This window comes from Castanea sativa, chromosome 12 (assembly GCF_040712315.1).
Source record: "Castanea sativa cultivar Marrone di Chiusa Pesio chromosome 12, ASM4071231v1".
NCBI lineage: Eukaryota > Viridiplantae > Streptophyta > Magnoliopsida > Fagales > Fagaceae > Castanea > Castanea sativa.
The window spans coordinates 35,819,243-35,838,376 of NC_134024.1; the positions used below are offsets into that span (position 1 = coordinate 35,819,243).

Sequence of the window (19,134 nt, forward strand, 5' to 3'; positions counted from 1 at the left end):
TTGATAGCGCTGAGGGATATATGATATATCATAAATGTCTCCTAGAAGGCCAGAACAAAGCACATGCCAAAATGGTGGTGGGGAGAAGCTTCTAAACCTGGGCCCAAAACTGAAGCAACCAGAGACACAAGACGTTGTCTTCTTTACTGGTACACTACCAATTTTACTCTATTTCTCTCTCTATTTTAATTATTTCTTATGAGATGGAAGGCGCACTGCACTATTTGTAAATGAGCATTACGCCATTTGCCACCATTATTTCTGAAGCTCTTTTTTGAGGGTTGAGGCAGAGACATTGCGCCATTTATCTGCTAAGTACTACCCTATGCCTATGGTGCCTCCTCCAAGGTCAACTATTGCAGCAGCATTCAGTCCTGATGGAAGAACACTTGTTTCTACACGGTAAGTTGTCACTAGTTGTTGCCTGATTCCATTTCAGGCCTCTCTCTGTTATTGAACTTCCCTCTGTTTTGACTGTTTTGATTCCTGCAGTGTTGACCATACAGTAAAGATAATTGATTGTCAAACTGGTCGTTGCTTGAGGGTTTTTTTAAGTGGTCATAGGAAGATAGTTACTGAATCTTATCTCATCCTGAAAATAGTTTTCTTAATATTTAATTTGTGCATTATTTATTGTTGATGAAACTCTGTCTCTCACTGAGGAACTTGATATCTTATGGAAGAAGTTTATTGAAAATGCAGCACAACTGGATGAGGCTTTATTGAGGTTATTTGGCATTGGATAAAAGGATTTGTTATCCAGGTTATTTGATTTTATTCTGTGAAACATTATAAACATTATGATATAAGTCTTTTTCTCCTGGAATTTGTGTTTCTGTCTCGTCAAAAGGTGGCCGATGGTTGGAAGTCAAGTCACCTTATGGCTAATGTGCTTAACCTGTGTACTTACAAGGAGGCCTTAAATTTAAGGTCTATTTATGAGTACGCCCTAAGTTTGAGGTCTAATGACAAGGAGGCCTTAAGTTTGGGGTCACGTATATAAGCTACCCAATATTAATTTACGGTGGGGGAGCTGTTAGGGTTGAATTTATGTGTGCTTATATGTACCTAATGAAGGTTCTGGCAAAGACAGTCCGATAATTGCTTAGGATTGAATATATATGTATTCCAAAATTAAAATTTTCATTAATTAATATTAGGTAGTGAAGTAAGAGGGAGACCCTAAGTAACATGTGATAGATTAAAAGAGTGTTATTGACTTATTGCACATGTTCACTAGTTGGATGGAAAAAGGCTCTCCTCACGTATGGTCAAATTGACAGGATTTCACGCTAGCATTGTTGGATTTAATATTTCAATCTCAAAAACATGAATATATTCGATGTCCACTCCTTTTGTTTGAGATATTGTTGGGCTTAAGAGTTTGAGTAAATGTGAGTTGGTACAAGTAGATAACCTGGTGAAGCACAAAATTCTCAGAAAATTGCAGGAAACAAATAGAGCTGCACGAGAATAAAGAAACAGAAATCAACACCTAGGTTGCCTGAAATTAGAACCTAGGGTTGCTACTTGCTTGGAATTAGGACCAAGAAGGAAAATCTAGGAATTTTCACTTAGAGTTGCCTAGAATTAGCACCAAGTCATTGAAAAAATTCCAACAAAAATTGTATTAAACAAGGATACATACCAATAATGTTTTCTCTGGGGCCTTTAAATAGGGCTCCCAAGTAACATCAAGGAACTCATGTTATAATTAAAATAACAATTAAATCCCATAGAATCCTCAAAATAAAATAAAAATAAAATCTAATTAGAAACAACTCTGGTCCAATGCAATCGATCAACTTTAATTTGTTGTCAGCACCATAATCTCCTAGGGGAGAGGTGGGGACACAATGGAATTTTAGCCTAATTGTTGGGTTGTAAGTTGAGTATAGCCTAGACATATTTGGGTTTGTCTTTGTGGTCAACTTTTAATGTTTGAGTGGTTTGGAAATGTAGCACGGAAAATATGACATGAAGGTTTGAAAAGATTTTATTTAACTAAAGGAGCGAATATCAATCTTACGAAGAATACTTCATTTGAATTTAATTGCATTTTTTTTCTTTTATCGTCTGTATTTATGTTGCTAATATACTAGAAAAACTTGAGAAAGATTTTTTGTGAGCCAAGATGAGAGATGAATCAAAATTTCATTTGGTGAGCTGGGGGGAGGGGGGGGGGGTATTCTCCATTGAACAAGAAAGGATTAAGGTTTCTTATGTTGATGTGTACTAGTAAAGTACAGGGGAGTATAGAGTGGATGGACATCTGTTGTGGTTAGAAGGTCATTTAAGGTGATTTTGTTGAAGTTTAGAGGAGGTTGGATTTATTTTTTGGAACATGTTAAGTTTGTTATTGATGCTGACCTGAGGCTGTGTTTGGCATGATTATAGTTTGGTGAGTCCTTTTTAGTTCCTCGACTTGTTTCTTTTTGCTGCAAACAATGATGCTTTAGTTGTTTCATATCTAGGTTGCTCAGCCATTGAAATCCTTCAATTTGCCAATGCCTTTCAGATTGCAAATTTGAATTTGTGGCTAATTCTTTTAAATTTTTGGATTATCAGTTTTCCTATAGGAGGTGAAGATCAAATTAAAATCTATTGGAAGTTTGGTTTGGAAAGTTGGAGGCTTGTTTGTTTTGTGATGCTTTGAGAGGATCTGATCGTGTTAAGTTTCCTTGGAAGAGTTTATGGGGGTTGGTAAGGTGCCTCAAAAGTTTGAGGTTCTTTGGAGGATATTGATGATAAATTGGTGTTGTTTGTGCAGAAGCAGGAAAGTCAGTTTATCATGTTTTACTCCATTGTTTGTTGGCAGGGGAGATATGTTGGTTGTGTTTTCCTCGTAGTGTTTTTCTCCATTGTTTGGCGGCAGGGGAGACATGGTGGTTGTGTTTTCCTCAAAGTTGTTAATACCGTACCAGTGTACCTTTTCCGAATTTTATATATATAAAAGCTAACATTTCTTTGGACAAAACAAATTCAAATGATTCATCTAAAGATAATGATGTAACAAAGAACTATGTAAGAGGTAATTTAGTAAAGTTTTGAATATTTTAATTGTTTGTAAGAACAAAAGGCAAATAGCATGTCAGTACTTATTCATAAAAAGGTCCAAATAGGTAATTTTAGGTAAATTAATGCTGTGTCCTAGTTGATAACCGCCAGGTAATATTAGAAAAAACAAAAAAAGGTGCTGATCTGTTGATCTTATTTTTCTTTCTGGAAAAAGAACAAGAACATCACAGAAGCTTGGTTCTCTTCTGTACACTTGGACCTATGGTTCTAGAAAGTTCCAAAGCACAAATTAAAGGTGGCAATCAACTCACGCTTTGACCATGTTACAATAAGCTTTTGCCCAAATAACACTTCTTTACCATGTAAAAACAAGGTGGAGGGTGAGATCATGGGATTATGTAACTTACGCTAAAAAAGAAGGAAAGTATAGGAATTTTGATGGCATAGAACATCCTTGACATATTAGGTTGTTCTTTTTTAGATCATGGTATGAATGGATGATTGCTTTAGATAGTGTCTCTTCCATGACTTTTATTTATTTACTTGGATCTTATGAAGTTTATATTGTAATAATTTAGGAGTGGCTTTAATACAGTCGTAAATCTTCCTATGTATTTGATTACCTCCTTTATCTAATTAAGTTATTTACTTATAAAAAATGAAGACTTCAAAAAATATAAAAATATTGACTTTATCATTTTATGCTTTATTGTACACCATGACCAAATTGATTTTAACAGAAATATGAGTAGTCTGGACATCTCCACAATCAGATTCTTTCTACTTCGTTAAAAGTGTCACAACTTTTAGCATGACTTCATATCTTGTTTAGACATGTCATGGGACCAGCTCCCTTAACTGATAGATTCAATCTCTAGCATTGGCAATATGACATGATGAATGCCATGACATGGGTTGGTTGCCGACCATCATCCAGGAAGCAATGCAAAGAAAAATCAGTAACTTGCAGTTGACAAAATATCATAAAAATTTATTAAAATTATCTCAAATTGGATTGCTCAGTTTTAGTTGCTGGTGTAGCTTTTGCTAGGCAATTGTAACGAGTGAAGATAGATTTTACGGTAACTCATGAGTATGTATTATATTGTATTTCCCAATGGTTCAAACCACTTGTAATGTGTTCTGTTAAATTTTCTAATGTTTTGTGTACCTATCCATCTTTGGTTGGTTAGTTGTTTTGACAATTACTATGATTTCAGTCTGTAACTTCTTCTGGGGATAGGAGTGACTGCTTGAATGACAAAGTAGGATTTCAGGAAGAAAGAGGAGGGCTGTGAATCATTTTTGTGAAGAGGCTGCATGTTTTCAAGATAAGTAAATTCTTTTTGTTACTTGTTTTATTCGTCACTAATTTTGGTCATTTATATCTGCTGAGTAATTGTTCAAATTTTATGGTTTCTTTGATTAACTGGATACTTTCTATTTGACATGTGTATTAATGCTAAAAATCTATATCTTGTCAGCAGCCACCTCCTTTTTCTACTGTTTTTCTTTGATTTTCTGTCTCCATATGCCACAATACTGTAGGATTTCAGTTGTTGGTTTGGCTTATGTTTGAATTGTTGTCCCCCTCTGTTATGATCCTAGTGTCCCATATGGATTAAGTATAAGCTTAACCATACGTTTACAAGCTCTTGGGCACCCTCCCCTTGCAAGCCGGTTTTCAAGGGTGGGTTCTACCCATGAGTTTATAACATTTGGTATCAGAGCCAACCTCTTAGAGACCCTTTCCTTGCAAGCCGGTTTTTAAGAGTGAGTTAAACCTATGGGTTTGTAACACCCTCCTCCTCCCTCTCCTCCTTTCTGTTCGTTTTTCCTCAATAATAATGCTTTCTAACTTGTCAACGTGGTGTAATTTCAAATCTTTTTCTAACTTGTCAACCGGATGTAATTTCAAATCTTTTGCTTTGTCGTGTATGATAAACAATCTCTAAAGTTCAGTCTCCGTATCAAAGTACTAATGGAGCGTTTACAGGTTAGGTTCCATCCTTTGGATCTAGAAATAATTGCAAGTGGGAGCTTCGATTATGAAGTTCGATTATGGGATGCAAACACATCAGAGTGTATAGGATCATGGGATTTTTGTATATTTTACTGACTCTCTTGTTCAGTTGCCTTCTGCAATAGTTGCTGCAGTTTTCAGTTAATAATATTCTTTAAGCTTATATTACTACTCATGTGGATCTTATTGCTACTTTTCTTGTAACAGATTGCCGTATTGCATCCATTGCTTTCCATGCTAAAGGGGATATCCTTGCTGTTGCATCAGGACACAAGGTATTGATTTTTGTCATACAACTTTTCTGTAGTTCTATCATGCTTAACGGTTTTTCTTTTGATCCTAATTTTTTTTATTTTTTTTTATTTAAGTTCATAAGTCATGACTTTGTAGATCTATTATCGGCTTATCGCTGACAAATCAAATCCTGTTCAGTTATACATATGGCAGTACAAAAAGAGAGGAGAAGCTTCACCCTCATGATGCTCCATTTCTGTTAACTGCTGAGGTCAATTATCCAAAAAACATCAACACCTTTCGGTTTACTTGTGATATCCTCCTCCAGCTGTTTTTATGGCAAATGCTCATTCCTATGAATGTGTTAATGACTGCTGAACTACCTCTAATATCCATACCTTTCTTTTTTGTGCCTTCATTTGCCATAGATGGTTCGACTAGCATGCAAGTCGAGCCTTCTGCTTCAATGCGGTTTCAAGTGGACGCAAATGAAGTGCAGCAACATTATAATAGTAAGGTTTCTCCTATGGAAACATTTTGTACTATTCCTACTGGCTCACACAATGCTGCTAACAATCATTTACCTAGTGGAACATGAAATGCTGTTTATGACCCTACAGTGGATGCAATGGAAACTTATTAAATACCGCCTATTGGGAGAAGCCAATGGGGAAGCTCTACTAACTTAGATACTACTGGTGGTCAATATCGTGATTCATGGAGTACCTGTGTATATTCCAAATAGCCTGGATCTTGCTGAGATTGGACACCATCAGTTCTTACCTGAGAGAGATCCAAGTGGTTGGGAGCTACCTTTTTTGCAAGGATGGTTTGTGGGTCAAAGCCAAGCTGGTGTTCCTTCAGTGCTTCCTCTTAATGATGATGGCAGTAGTCATGAGCCATCAGCTCAATATATAAATTTTTCCATCTTGGCATCTCATCTGTCTACTCAAAACGTGACAATGCTAGGCAGCATCAGCCTTCCAGGCATTTCTGGAAGATCTAGCTTGCAATACTGCTTTTCAAACTCTCACTTCTCTGTATCTAATTCTGTGGAGGGTGCTGCTCTGGTTAATGCCCCAAGTGATTGGGTTGATGCTCAACCTATTATCAGTAGAATCCAGTCGAAAATAACCACCTCACTGGCTGCTGTATCTACTGCAGAGCTACCTTGCACTGTGAAGCTAAGGGTATGGCCACATGATGTTGAAAATCCTTTTTTCCCACTTAATGCTAAAAGACGTTGCTTACCTTACCCTATGCCCTCCTATGTAGGTAAGCATGAAATTTTAATATTCAGATACAACTGTTATGGTGCTTTATTATTGTAATGGGTATTAGTGTTATGGCATGGATGAGGTCATGGGTTCAAGTCTCATTGAGTGTGTGTGTGCGTGTGTAACTTAACAAACCAAAAAAAAGGGTACCGTAGCCTGGCTTTCAATTTTCAAATATCTATTGCATTTTCTTTTGGACAAAGGCCACCATTTGTATGGACCTGCAATATTCTTTATTAGGAGTGATGTCATTTTAAATAGGGTTGCATTTAACATTTTTTTTGGGCTGCAATTGTATTTGAAGTGAAATGAGTGCCCATTTTTCGCCTTGTAGGAGATTTTTAGCGGTATGTGTTACATGCACTCTTCCTCATATGGAGGCTGATCCAGGATATCAGACTCTAATCTATCAAGATCCTAGAGCTGGAACATCCCCAACACAACATCCGGTCAAGTCATATATGAGCTTCGCACTTATTCTCTTGAGAAGGTAGCATAAAGCTTCATTCCCATCATCAACTCTTGTCATGCATTCAACATTTCCCTTATGTTATTGTTTTTCCTATTAAATTTTTTTGTTGGTGTGTCACCTTATGAACTTGTCTATTTTACTTTTGCAGCTTTGGTTTAGTGCTTGTATCACAAGCCATAAGAGCTGCTCAGTGTTTGACTTCTATTTAGGTCAGTTGTCTTTCATGGATAAATGGAATGTGCATCTGAATTCATTGTCCTATAGGCTGGAAATTTGTGTCAAGTTCTCATATTTCAATCTTTTAAAACCACAATTCTTCATTGATCCATAAAACAACTGGGTTGCATGTCACCAATCCAACAACTTAGGCAATTGTGATTGGTCCATTATTCAACAAATGTATTAACTTTTACTTAAAAGTTTACTTTTTATTAGAAAGTGTATTCATAATAGGAAAAAAGGAAATTTAGAGACCTCAATGATGTGCCAGTGATTTCACCAGTGACACAGTTCAATGTTTTATGCACGAGTTGTTCACATATAGTATACTAGTTTTAAGTTTTTACACCATGTTCATTTGACATTTTTGTGTTAACCTTGCTTCAAAAGGAACTGCAGGACGCAAGACGTCTCTGCAGTTTAATTGTAATCTACCAGTTTGACCGGTGATTCAAATTGTTTAATGTAGTTTGGCCAAAGCTAAATCAAGACTGGTCAATGAGAGAATGGCCAACAGTCTAAGCAGTCCAACTGTCCAGTTCTGGGTTAAGACATTGCTCATTACAACTGTGACCTATATAGTATAATAGGGAAGTCTTTGGCCCTTTTGTTTCTGGAATGACATAAAGTTTGTAATAAGGTCAAAATGTTTTTGTTACAAATTCTGAATGTAAGTGGACATAGGTTTGTTTTTGTATACTGCTTTTTCCCCTTGCTTCTTTATCTTAATTTTGAACACTCTTAATTAGTATGAGTAATGCAATTGCCATATGAAGTGATTGTTTCATAGAATTTTACAAGCCAAATTAATGAATTTTATAAAGGGAGGATTTAATTGAGGATGCTCAAAATTTGTGTGGGATTTTGCATATTGTGCATAAAAACAAACCCAGCCCCCCCCCCCTCCCCTCGCCCCCGTGGGTGGTCCTTTCTTTGCCTTTAATGGATTGAAGTGTTGATACTTCAGTGTCCTGTTTGCATTGTTGTCTGAGATCCCAGAGGATTGGTACAACCAAAAAACTTCATATTATTGTGGGCTGAACATGTGCATTTGTTGTATTTGCAGTTCTCACCTACATCTGAGTACCCTTCACTTGCCCATGGTCATGGTTCTCTCCTTAAAAGCATTGTCAATGATGGGGAAACAACATTACATATTACACTATTCTGGAGGTAACAACATTTTCTTGGCTTTATTTGTTACAATAGATTCCTTTCATGAATTTTCTTTTAACTGCTACTTTACTATACTGGAAATTTTCTCTGTTAGACTCAGTTCTCTACAGAGTTTCAGATATAGAACTCATGGGAGTGCTTCCAAGTGCAGAGGATGAGGTTTGGTCAATGTTGCTTGCTTTCATGCATTTGCTAGAGGAGGTCTATTTGATGGAAGAAAGTTGTGGCAGGGTACGTTCAAAGAAATCTTGGTTATAATTAGTGTTGATATTATTAAAATTGCTTTTTTACTCTTAAATACAGGAAAAGGGAAGCCTAGGGTTTTGCAGTGTGATGGTGCTCGTGGTGTGAATTGCACTGGATTAAATTACATTCCTAATGAAAACATGGCTTTTGTAAGATAGTGATCAGTTTGTGGCCTATTCTTCATTTTTTTGTTGTTTATGATTTTTATTTTTGAATATGAAAAGCCTTGTTCTTTTTACATTTTAATGCATATTCCTCCCCCCAAACTCTCCCTTCCCTTCTTTTTTTCTTCTTATTTTTGTTTTATTCCTCCTTTCGTTTTGTCACAAAACTGTTTCTAACTTAATTGTAAATAATATTGTAGCTTAAAGAATTTTAACATGCTAACAAAGCGGGGGCTTATCTTCTACTTGTCATGTAGGTGGTCTCATTAGTGTGTGCGTGTTTGTGTGTATATATATTATTGTTTGATATTTATAATAATGAGAGAGGGGGTTTGAGCCTTGGTTCTCCTCGTAAGGAGAGCAAAAATGCCACTAAACTAGGCTCTTGGCAGTGATCTTACTAATATGTGATGTAAAAAAAGTCTTTCTATTTTATCTAGGCCTACTTTTGGGAGGAAAAGATTTGTCAAATTAGTATATAAAGCATCCCAAATACAAATTTGGGTGTGTTAACTAGTAAGCAAGATTGAGGTTCCCTAAAAGATTAACCATTAGAATTGCTGCTAAATGACTAAAAGAGAGGTGCTTCTTTATAAAAAGCTCTAATTCACTAAATTATTTGAAACCTAATTATAGAATTTTCCCTAAAGTATAAACCATCATAACAATGAGGTACGTAAACTTTTTTATTCCCTTATTATTACTCACCAAAAAAAAAGTAACTTATATATTTTACACATTAATTTTTGTAATTCTTTTATAATAAATTTCAAAAATAAAAATGTTGAGTCAAACATGTAAAAAATATTATTTGAAAAGTAAAAACTATTTTCAAAAAAATATATTATTTGAAATTTTTTTTATATTGTTTGAAAACAAAAATAAAATTTCTTTCTATCGAATATGCCTCAAAATGTAGGAACAAAAAAATACAACTTAGAATAAAAATTAGTAGAGTTTGTTTAGTAGTAGTGTTTAAGTATTATTATTCAGTTTTTAGTGTTGTAAAAATACATATTTAAATATTATAGAAATACGAAATACTTGTCAAAAATATTATTATTAATTATACACTAAAAATTATTAGTTAAAAATCCATTACCAAATAGAATATCTCTAGAAATGCATTGCACGTTTGAAGACCCCTCACCCACCCAAATCTTTTTTCTTTTTGGCTTTTTAGAATGCCTCCCACGCAAATACTTAAACACAACCTAGATTTGATAAATATAAAAACCGATGTTTTACTTTTAATAATAAATAAATTTGACGTGACAACTTGTCAATCCAAAAGAGTGAAAAGACAACAATCAAATAATTTTAAAAAAAAAATGTATTTTATGGAGCTAAACCAACATATCTCTGGTGGCATTATCTGACAACTGATGATCAGATTTGATTGACTGATTTTCTTGAGGAAAAAGCAAACTCAAAAAAGTTCTTATGCGAGCAACCAAGCCACTTCTACCAGTACTGCTACAATAATACTAACTTCTACAAGCGCATGCCAGAAAAAAAAAAAGATCAAATCTCTATGCTTACATCAATGTGTCATTATTGTTTCTGGGCGGCCTACAGTCTACACAATACAATGATACAATAGGCATAGGATGGACACCCACTACACAATATAATGATACACCCACTACACCCACTACACCCGTAACAAATTCCATTGATAAAAAATTCATATTTATATAGGCAGTATCAGAAATTTCAAAATAAACCATTATTTAAAAAAATTAGAAGAATTATGGGCTCTTTTTTTTCAATGATGTTCAAAATAATTTTGTTAATAATGACAAAAAAGAAAAGACAACATTTTTGTTTGCCATAATATAAATTCAATACAATAATTCCCCAATTTTCAACGTTACAGGTTTTCATACCAGCTTTTTTTTTTTTTTTTTTTTTTGAGAAACAAAAAAAATTGACAAGCTAGGGTAAGAAATCAACACTTTTCATATTCCTTCTTATTTAGTGGATAATATATTCTGAAATTTGGATTAATATCATCAAGCTTTAAGACACTTCAAAAATTATTAATTTAATTCCTAAAGACAACTTAACCCCTCCAACCCTCCATTATTTATTATTCCCGATCAATGTGCAAATCTTAAAAACTAACATTATATATTATAATTAATAATCAAAATTAAAAATATAAATTAAAAAAAAGCATGCTGTGTAATTTCGTTTAAACTATGATATTAAATCACTTTAAAATTGGAATAAAAATAGCAGCAACCAAAAAAAAAAAAATCCCAAAATTTGAAAAAGAGGTTGAAAACTTTGTGACACTTTTATTTTTTTTTTTGAAAGGATAATCAATGTTATTATTAGTTTAAAATAGAGTAAGAAATTATTCAAACTGCAACCCAACTTCTTCCAAAACAATAGGCAAATCTACTAGGGTAATTACCTAGGCTAACAACACTAAAAATTTGAACCATTAATGAAAGCATTTAGTAAGGTTAAAGTTGTGGAGCTGCATTCATAAAATAAAATAATAATAAAAGGTTGAGGAACTGCTAAAATGGCATCAGGATTGATCCAAATACAACCATACATTTCAAGGAAAACAAATTACAGACTTGCTCATATTAAAGTATCTAAGCAAGAAAACAACTTTCACTAAATTAAAAAGTGTCTGAGCTGCAAGAGCTTTAAGAGCATCTATGCACACTTTTAAGTTGCTTTCCACCACAAAATGAAAGAGCATAAATAGAAGCTAGAGAAAACTATACATGCACTCAGAATACCTAAACTTTCTATTGATTTAAAGCAAAATAGTTAAAAGAAAAACAGAAAGCCCTATGTATTCTTAAAAAAATCCTTTACAGATTCCCAAATACCCTATATAATTGAGCTACGGCCGCCATTTCCATTTTCATAACCGTTTCCATTGCCATTGCCATCTTCTTTGTTCTCGTCCCCACCTCCAGCTCCCATTTTCTTTGTATCTCCATCGTCAGCTTTCACCACATTTCTCTTCATTTTCTCTTCCATCATGAGAGTATTGAGCACTTCACTGGCATGAGTTAACATAGAGCTTAGGATAACATCCCTTTTTAGCTCGGAGACCCCATGAAGCAAATCAGAAGCTTCCTTATCCTACACGGTAAAAATAAAAAAAGTTAAAAAATGAGGTTTAATTTTTGAGGAAAAAAAATGTAAGAAGAAAAAATAAAATGAGAAAATACCAATTTAATCGACGGATCCTGCAGTTTTGCCATGTGAATCAAACATGAAAGGGTCTCCTCCGGGCCATCAGTAGCTAGGGAGGAAGCCACGGTAGTGAGATTGGCAACCGATTGAACGGATGCCATTACCAAAGAGATGGTGGCTAGCTTCTCATAACCACCACCTTGAAAGCCCTGTTTGAGCTCTTCTTTTGTGACTTTCCTAGCCACTAAATCCTCTCCATTTACTCTTATGGTAACAGACCCTCTTTTCACCGTTGTAGAAGTTTGTATGGATACTTCAAATCCCCGAAGGAAATGAAGTATTCTGTACACTGTACCGGCGGAGTGAGGAGTGAATCTTTTCATTTTTTTAGGCTAAGGTTAAGAATGTAGGATCGAGAAGCTAATTTTTTGAGGGTTGCAGCTTTTGGTGTTTGAAATATTTGGTCTAAGGGTATTAACTAAGAAAGAGAGAAGATAAACGACTTGAACTATGAAAGAAAAATAAGAGAAAGCTTACACAGAGAGAGTATGAGTATAAAAGAAAAGAGAGTAGAAGGTGATAGATTAAAGCCTACACACAGAGAGTACAATAAAAGAAAAGAGAGTGAGTACGAGAGAAAAAAAATGAGAGAGAAGGTGAATAAAAGATGTGAAAAATGAGAGAGAGAGAGAGAGAGAGAGAGAGAGAGAGAGAGAGAATATGAGTATAAAAGAAGAGAGAGTAGAAGGTGAAAGACTAGAAGGAGATAGACTTTAAGCCTACACACAGAGAGTACGAGTATAAAAGAAAAGAGAGTGAGTATGAGAGAGAAGGTGAATAAAAGATGTGAAAAATGAGAGGAATAGAACTTGATTCCTATTCGACCCTCTAGACGGCGTCGTACCGTACAAAATTTCGTAAAGCATAACCCTGAGCGACCACCAATCCACTGCGAAATCGTGACCATTCCTTGACACGATCTCAGGTGCCACGTACTTCTCTGTCCCAACGAACGAGTTGCACTTCAACTCGGTCTCTGACTCGGATGAGTTTGGCGTCTGACTCGGTAGTGAGTCATCATTCGAGGCAATGCCCGTGTTGCAGAAAAACTTGTGTAGCAAAGAGAGGAACTTTTTTTTGGGAAACTTGGGCTTAGGGACTGAGTTGCAATTTGGAGAAGATCAAGGGGCTTTTGGTGAAAATCTTGTGGAGAGGTCGAAATCAACTAGCATTATGTGACCGTTTCTTGAATCATAACGTTTTCTGGCTTCAAATCTCTGTACACTATTTCTAAACTGTGCAAATACTCCAATGCCACAACTAGCTCTGCCGCATAAAACCTATACATTAAAACACAAAATCACTGTCAAATTATGCCCAACTTTTTTAAAATAAATAAAAAATCATAAATTATCCATCACAACAATACTCCAATGTACCACAAATAATAAAAAATCAAATCCAACTCTCAATTATTAATTTCTATTTTTTATATAATTTGATAATTATGAAAGATCAAGATTTAAATCCTTAACGTATTAGTTGATTAGATGAGAATGTGTCAGTTAAGCTATAAGCTACAGCTTAGGTTTAAGCATTTAACATCCTTTATTTTCATGATTATTGAGGTGTTAATTCTTTATTATTTAAAACAAAATAATAAAATATGAGATTCGGACCAACTACAATTGAAAACATATGTATTGTGAAAATGTTATCATATCTTGTTGTTGTCACAATATTTTCACAATTGCTGAGAAATAAATTCCTTATAGATCGAAATAAAATAAAATGTCAAGTTCAAAAATTTTCACAATAATTTCAAAACAAATCCTAAGTGGCAAGGTATTTTTGATGGATAAAAAAATAATATCAGTAATGAGACCAATTTAAAACCAGTAACAATTTGTTATCAAAAAATTGTTGTGAAAATGTTGTAAAGGTAACATTTTTCTAGAATAAAATAATAAAACATCATATTAGGTTCTATCACTGCTAAAAATAAAAGTATCGTGGAAATGTTATGATATTTTTTTGTGCTCCTAGACTTCTTTTTTATTCTAGTCAAATTAAGTCAGTCAAAATTCATTATTTTACACACAGTTTTCATGTGCAGTCTTCTTATTTTTTTTTTGTTTTTAATATACAATTTAAAGTGGTGGTTCCAATTTAAAACCAGTAGCAATTTATTATCTAAGATTTGTTGAAAAAATATTGTGAACGTAAAAAAATAAAATATTAGACCAATACCTACCACAGTTGGAAATAAAAGATACTGTGAAAATGTTTGATATTTTGTTGTGTTTCTAGGCTTCTTTTTTGGTTTAGAAAATTTGCTAAGCCAAAATTCATTGTTTCAAGCACAATTTTCTTCAATTGGCATGTTTGTTTATTTGTTTTTTAAATGCACAATTTAGAACCAGTAACAATTTACCATCTAAGATTTATTGTGAAAATATTATGAATATAACATTACTTTAAAATAAAATAATAAAATATTAGACTAGGATCCATCATTGTTAAAAATAAAAGTATTGTAAAAATATTGTGAAATTTCGTTGCATTGCTATACTTATTTTATTTGGATTAGTCAGTTTTGTTGAACCAAAATTCATTGTTTTATACACAATTTTCTTGGGCTGCATTTTTTTATAACATATTTTTTAATGTTTAAACACTCCCACACACAGTTTTACACACACAAAAAAAGAGACAAAAAAGCACTTTCACCCTTTTAAGTTTGGGTCAATTTCATTCATTCTACTATGGATCCATCCACTATGGATCCGTCCTCCTTGGTCACATTAAGTATGGACCGTCATGCTCATGTTGTCATATCAACCAAACGTGGTGGACCCGTCATGCTCATTTTTATTCCCAATCAATTGGCCCCTCATTCCATGAGACCATCATCTCTCCTTTGCGGTTTCATGGAATGATGGTTAGCTATGACATTTGACAGGTGTGTTTCTGATGGACAGGCTGGAATACTATCATAAATGCACAAGGACACGTGGGGGGACTTTACTGGTTATTTGCTGGAATCGATGCGTCCCTTCGTTTACCGCGCCGTTCCCTCTATATATACTACCCACCGTTTTCATTTTTACACTTTTAGAAAATTTTCTGCTGTTCAGAGCGCAACCGTCCACCTTGTTCAGAGAGCAACTGTCTCCTTTAGAAGTTGAGATCCAGTGTTCTGTTAGCTCGTCTGTCGCATTTCTTCGCCGTCTACCTGTAAGTACCTTTTTTTTTTTTTTTTTTTTACTTCGTTTTGTTCTTTATTTTTCATGTTGGTCCTGTCGTCGATACAGATCTAGAGTCTTAGGCTTCCTTTACCCGTCATCTGTAGGTGTCAGATGTCTAGTGAAGCGTTAAGTAGTTAGTCTTATGCCCGCGAGGGAGCGGGCTATGAAGAGGTGTTCCCGTAAGGTCAAGCAGACCAAGACACCTCCAGCAGGGAGAGGGAACCATCAGCTAGCTCTCCTTCCCATGTGGAAGATGAAGGGTAGGATGGGGACTGGTCAGAGTATGACTCGACCGACGACCTAGATGGTATAGATCCACCGATCCAGTCCATCATAGGTCCTGATGGTTTTAGAGAATTCGTCCTGCTCCCCTTGTGGACAGTGAACGACTTCATTTCAATCATCAAGCCAGTGCACTTTAATACGCTAAGGAAAAAGTACCAAATACCCAACACCATACCCATCCGTCTTCCATTTAAATCAGAGAAATGTTATTATGACAGCCTTGAAGACGTCGGGGTTTAAGAGCAGATGCTGAAAGCTGGCCTACGTTTTCCTCTGAGTGCATTACACCGTCGCCTCCTTCAATACCTGGGTCTAGCCGTCACTCAGATATCACCGAATGCTTGGAGGGTTTTTCTGAGCGTCGAGGTGTTGTACGGTGTAATGTCGGACGGGGCGAGACGGTTAACAGTGGAAGAATTCTTTCATTGTTACCGTCCGTCTGAGATTACCAAATCAAAGGGCATGTACAGCTTTGTGCTGAGGAGTCTGGTACTTAGGCTAGTGTCCGAGACCCCGGACTCCAATCGTAATTGGAAGGGTCGATACTTCTTCCTTCAAGGAGACAACTAGATGTGTCGTCCAGGTGATGACGACTACATGCCGGTAGATAAAACTTGGGGAATAATGCCCTCGTCTGGTATGAACCCGTCTTATTCTTAACCGTCTGCCTTCTTTCTATGGATTTATTCTCAGTTTTGTGTGTTTTTTTTTTATACAGCAAGGAACCGTCCACCTATTACGACAGAGCAGTTTGGTTTTTTGGAGAAGATCTTTCAAAAAACTAAGTTGTCGGAGAGGACTTAGTCAAAACTTGTCACCTTAGACACGCTGCACTGGTATTACGACAGTCCAGAACCCACAGCTGCAGCTCGTCGATACGACGCAGGTGTACGCAAACGTAAGTTTTATAATCCTTCTGTCGATACTTTGCTTTATGCAACCTTTTTAACCGTCTTATTTTGTAGAAATGGACGATGCAAGGAGACGGGCTATCATAAAGCAGCAGGTAACCAAGAAGAAGCAAAGAGGTGATGCTCCTAAGACGGATCCATTTCACCCTGCCATGAAGAGACCTTCCACTGAAAAGTGGGACCGTCACAGTAAGAAACAAAAGCTAGTGACGGGGTTACCTGCCGGTCAGGGGTCCGACGTGGTGAGGCTGCCCCCCAAGCTAGGAATAGGCAAAGGTAAGAGCCTAATGACTAACCCAGACCCCGTCAAGGAAAAGCCCCCCGTCTTGCTCCGGGAAGATCCCCAGTATGCTCTCCGTCGTATTGGGTCCATAATATCGGACGAGGACTATGAAGACCTCGGAAGCCATGCTACCGAGGCTATGGGTGAAACATGTTTATTCAGCTTAACTCAGGTCAATATCCGTCACATATTTACTCTGTCTTGTTCCTTTAGACCTTGAACTAACTTATCGAAATTGGTGCAGGGGGTGCTTATGGCCAAAGGCTTGATGGACCGTTGCCTGGCCCAAGAAAGAGCTCTTGAACGGGTTCGTGCCAAGGCAAAGGCAACGGTGGAGGAGCTAGACAAACTAAAGCTTTGGAGGGTCTGTCATGAGCAGAAACTGACACTATCCGAGCAGGCTCGTGAGAACTTAGAGAAAGAGGTGGAGCTGCTGAGGGAGACGGTAAAAGCAAATGACGACAACATTCGTCAAGCCAAAGTTGATGCTGTCAGAGAATACCGTGACTCTGACTCCCTTCTAGCCGAGCTTGGATCCTCCTTTAGCGACGGGTTTGATGACTGCCTCCGTCAGGTGAAGGCCTCATTTCCAGACCTTGACCTGGCTCACATCAATATTGACGCCGAGGCCCAAACCCCTGCTCGCCCCGTTGACTCTGAAGGGACGGGGGAACTTTTTGGCGAAGTTCCTAGTGACGACGGGGTCACCAAAGCTAAAGAAGAAATTGCCGTCATCGATACCTACCAGCCGTTGCTAGAAGGTCCTGAGAATAACGAAGAAACCGTCATAGTTCAAGACTAATGTAAATTATGTAGTGATCGAGAACAATTTATCATTATCTTTTGTTTAACTTTATTTTCGTAATGTGTAAGACTCTCTCTTTTTATAATCCAGTTGGTTTTGTGGACTTCACCGTATTTTTATATTTCTTGGATGGTCCGTCCACTTTGATATTATCCTGTCGTTTCTAGATAACTTGTCCACATGATGGACTTCATGCATTTTCATCTTTCTTTAGATGATCCGTCCACCTTGTGGACTTAATAACTTTTCGTCCATTTTGGATAATTCGTCCACTATGTGGACTAAGTAGAATTTCATTCATTTTGGACGATCCGTCCACTACGTGGATTAGATTTTCATCCATTTTGTACTACTCGTCCATTATGTAGACTTAGTAGAGTTCCGTCCACTATGTGGACTTGATAAATGTTTATCCATTTTTGGATGATCCGTCCACTTTGTGGACTTGGTAGATTTTATCAATTTTGGATAATCCGTCCACTTTGTGGACTTGGTAGACTTTATCCATTTTGGATGATCCGTCCACTTTGTGGACTTAATACATTTTGGGTTATCCGTCCACTATGTGGACTTGGCAGATATTCATCCATTTTGGATAATCTGTCCACTTTGTGGACTTAATACATTTTGGGTTATCCGTCCACTACGTGGACTTGGTAGATAATCATCTATTTTGGACGATTCGTCCACTGTGCGGACTTAGTAGATATTCATCCTTTTTGGATGATCAGTACCATACGCCAATCGAAACGGTGTCTCTCATGTCGGTGTTCTCGCCGTTGTCCTGTACGCCCATAAAACACTTGGTAATTCGTCCGACCATATGCCCTTTGCCCCCTTGAGCCGGGTCTTGATGATTTTCAACAAGGACCGGTTCGTGACTTCAACTTGTCCGTGGCCTGTGGGTGGGTGGGAGATGAGTAGTGATTTTTGATTCCAAGCTGAGAAAAAAAGTCTCTGAATGTGTTGTTGTGGAATTGTTTCCCATTGTCTGAAACGAGCACCCTCGGAATTCCATATCTGCAAATAATACTTCTCCATATAAAACTACGGATGTTTTTCTCCCTGATAGTAGCCAGAGCCTCTGCTTCTACCCATTTGGTGAAGTATTCAATACCAACCACCAAGAACTTCAGCTGCCTCACCGCTGTTGGGAATGGACCCATGATGTCTAACCTCCATTTTGCAAACGGCCATGGAGTCGTCATAGGGGTAAGTTCTTCCGTTGGCTGCCTAATGAAATTGCCAAATTGTTGACACTTGTCGCAAGCTCTAACGTATGTATGGGCATCCTTTTGCATTGTTGGCCAGTAGTATCCTGCTCGGAGTAGCTTGTGCACTAGAGACCTTGATCTAGAATGGTTTCCACGAACTCCTTCATGGACCTCCCTCATCACGTAGTCTACTTCTCTACGGTCGTGGCATCTTAGATATGGTCGGGAGAATCCTCTTTTGTATAGGACATCTTTAATCAGGACGAACCGGGCAGGTTTAACCTTCAACTTCCTTGCGTCTTCTTTGTTATCGGGCAACTTTCCTTCCTTGAGATACGCCATAATTGGAGCCTTCCAACAATACTCATTGCTTACCTCCTGCATGCTAATG

The 19,134-nt window shown here is 36.7% G+C and overlaps 1 pseudogene; it reads left to right on the forward strand.

Annotated features, from left to right (window-relative positions):
• Positions 1-63: 63 nt before the first annotated feature.
• On the forward strand, positions 64-8,823 carry LOC142620592 (uncharacterized; annotated as a pseudogene).
• Positions 8,824-19,134: the final 10,311 nt, after the last annotated feature.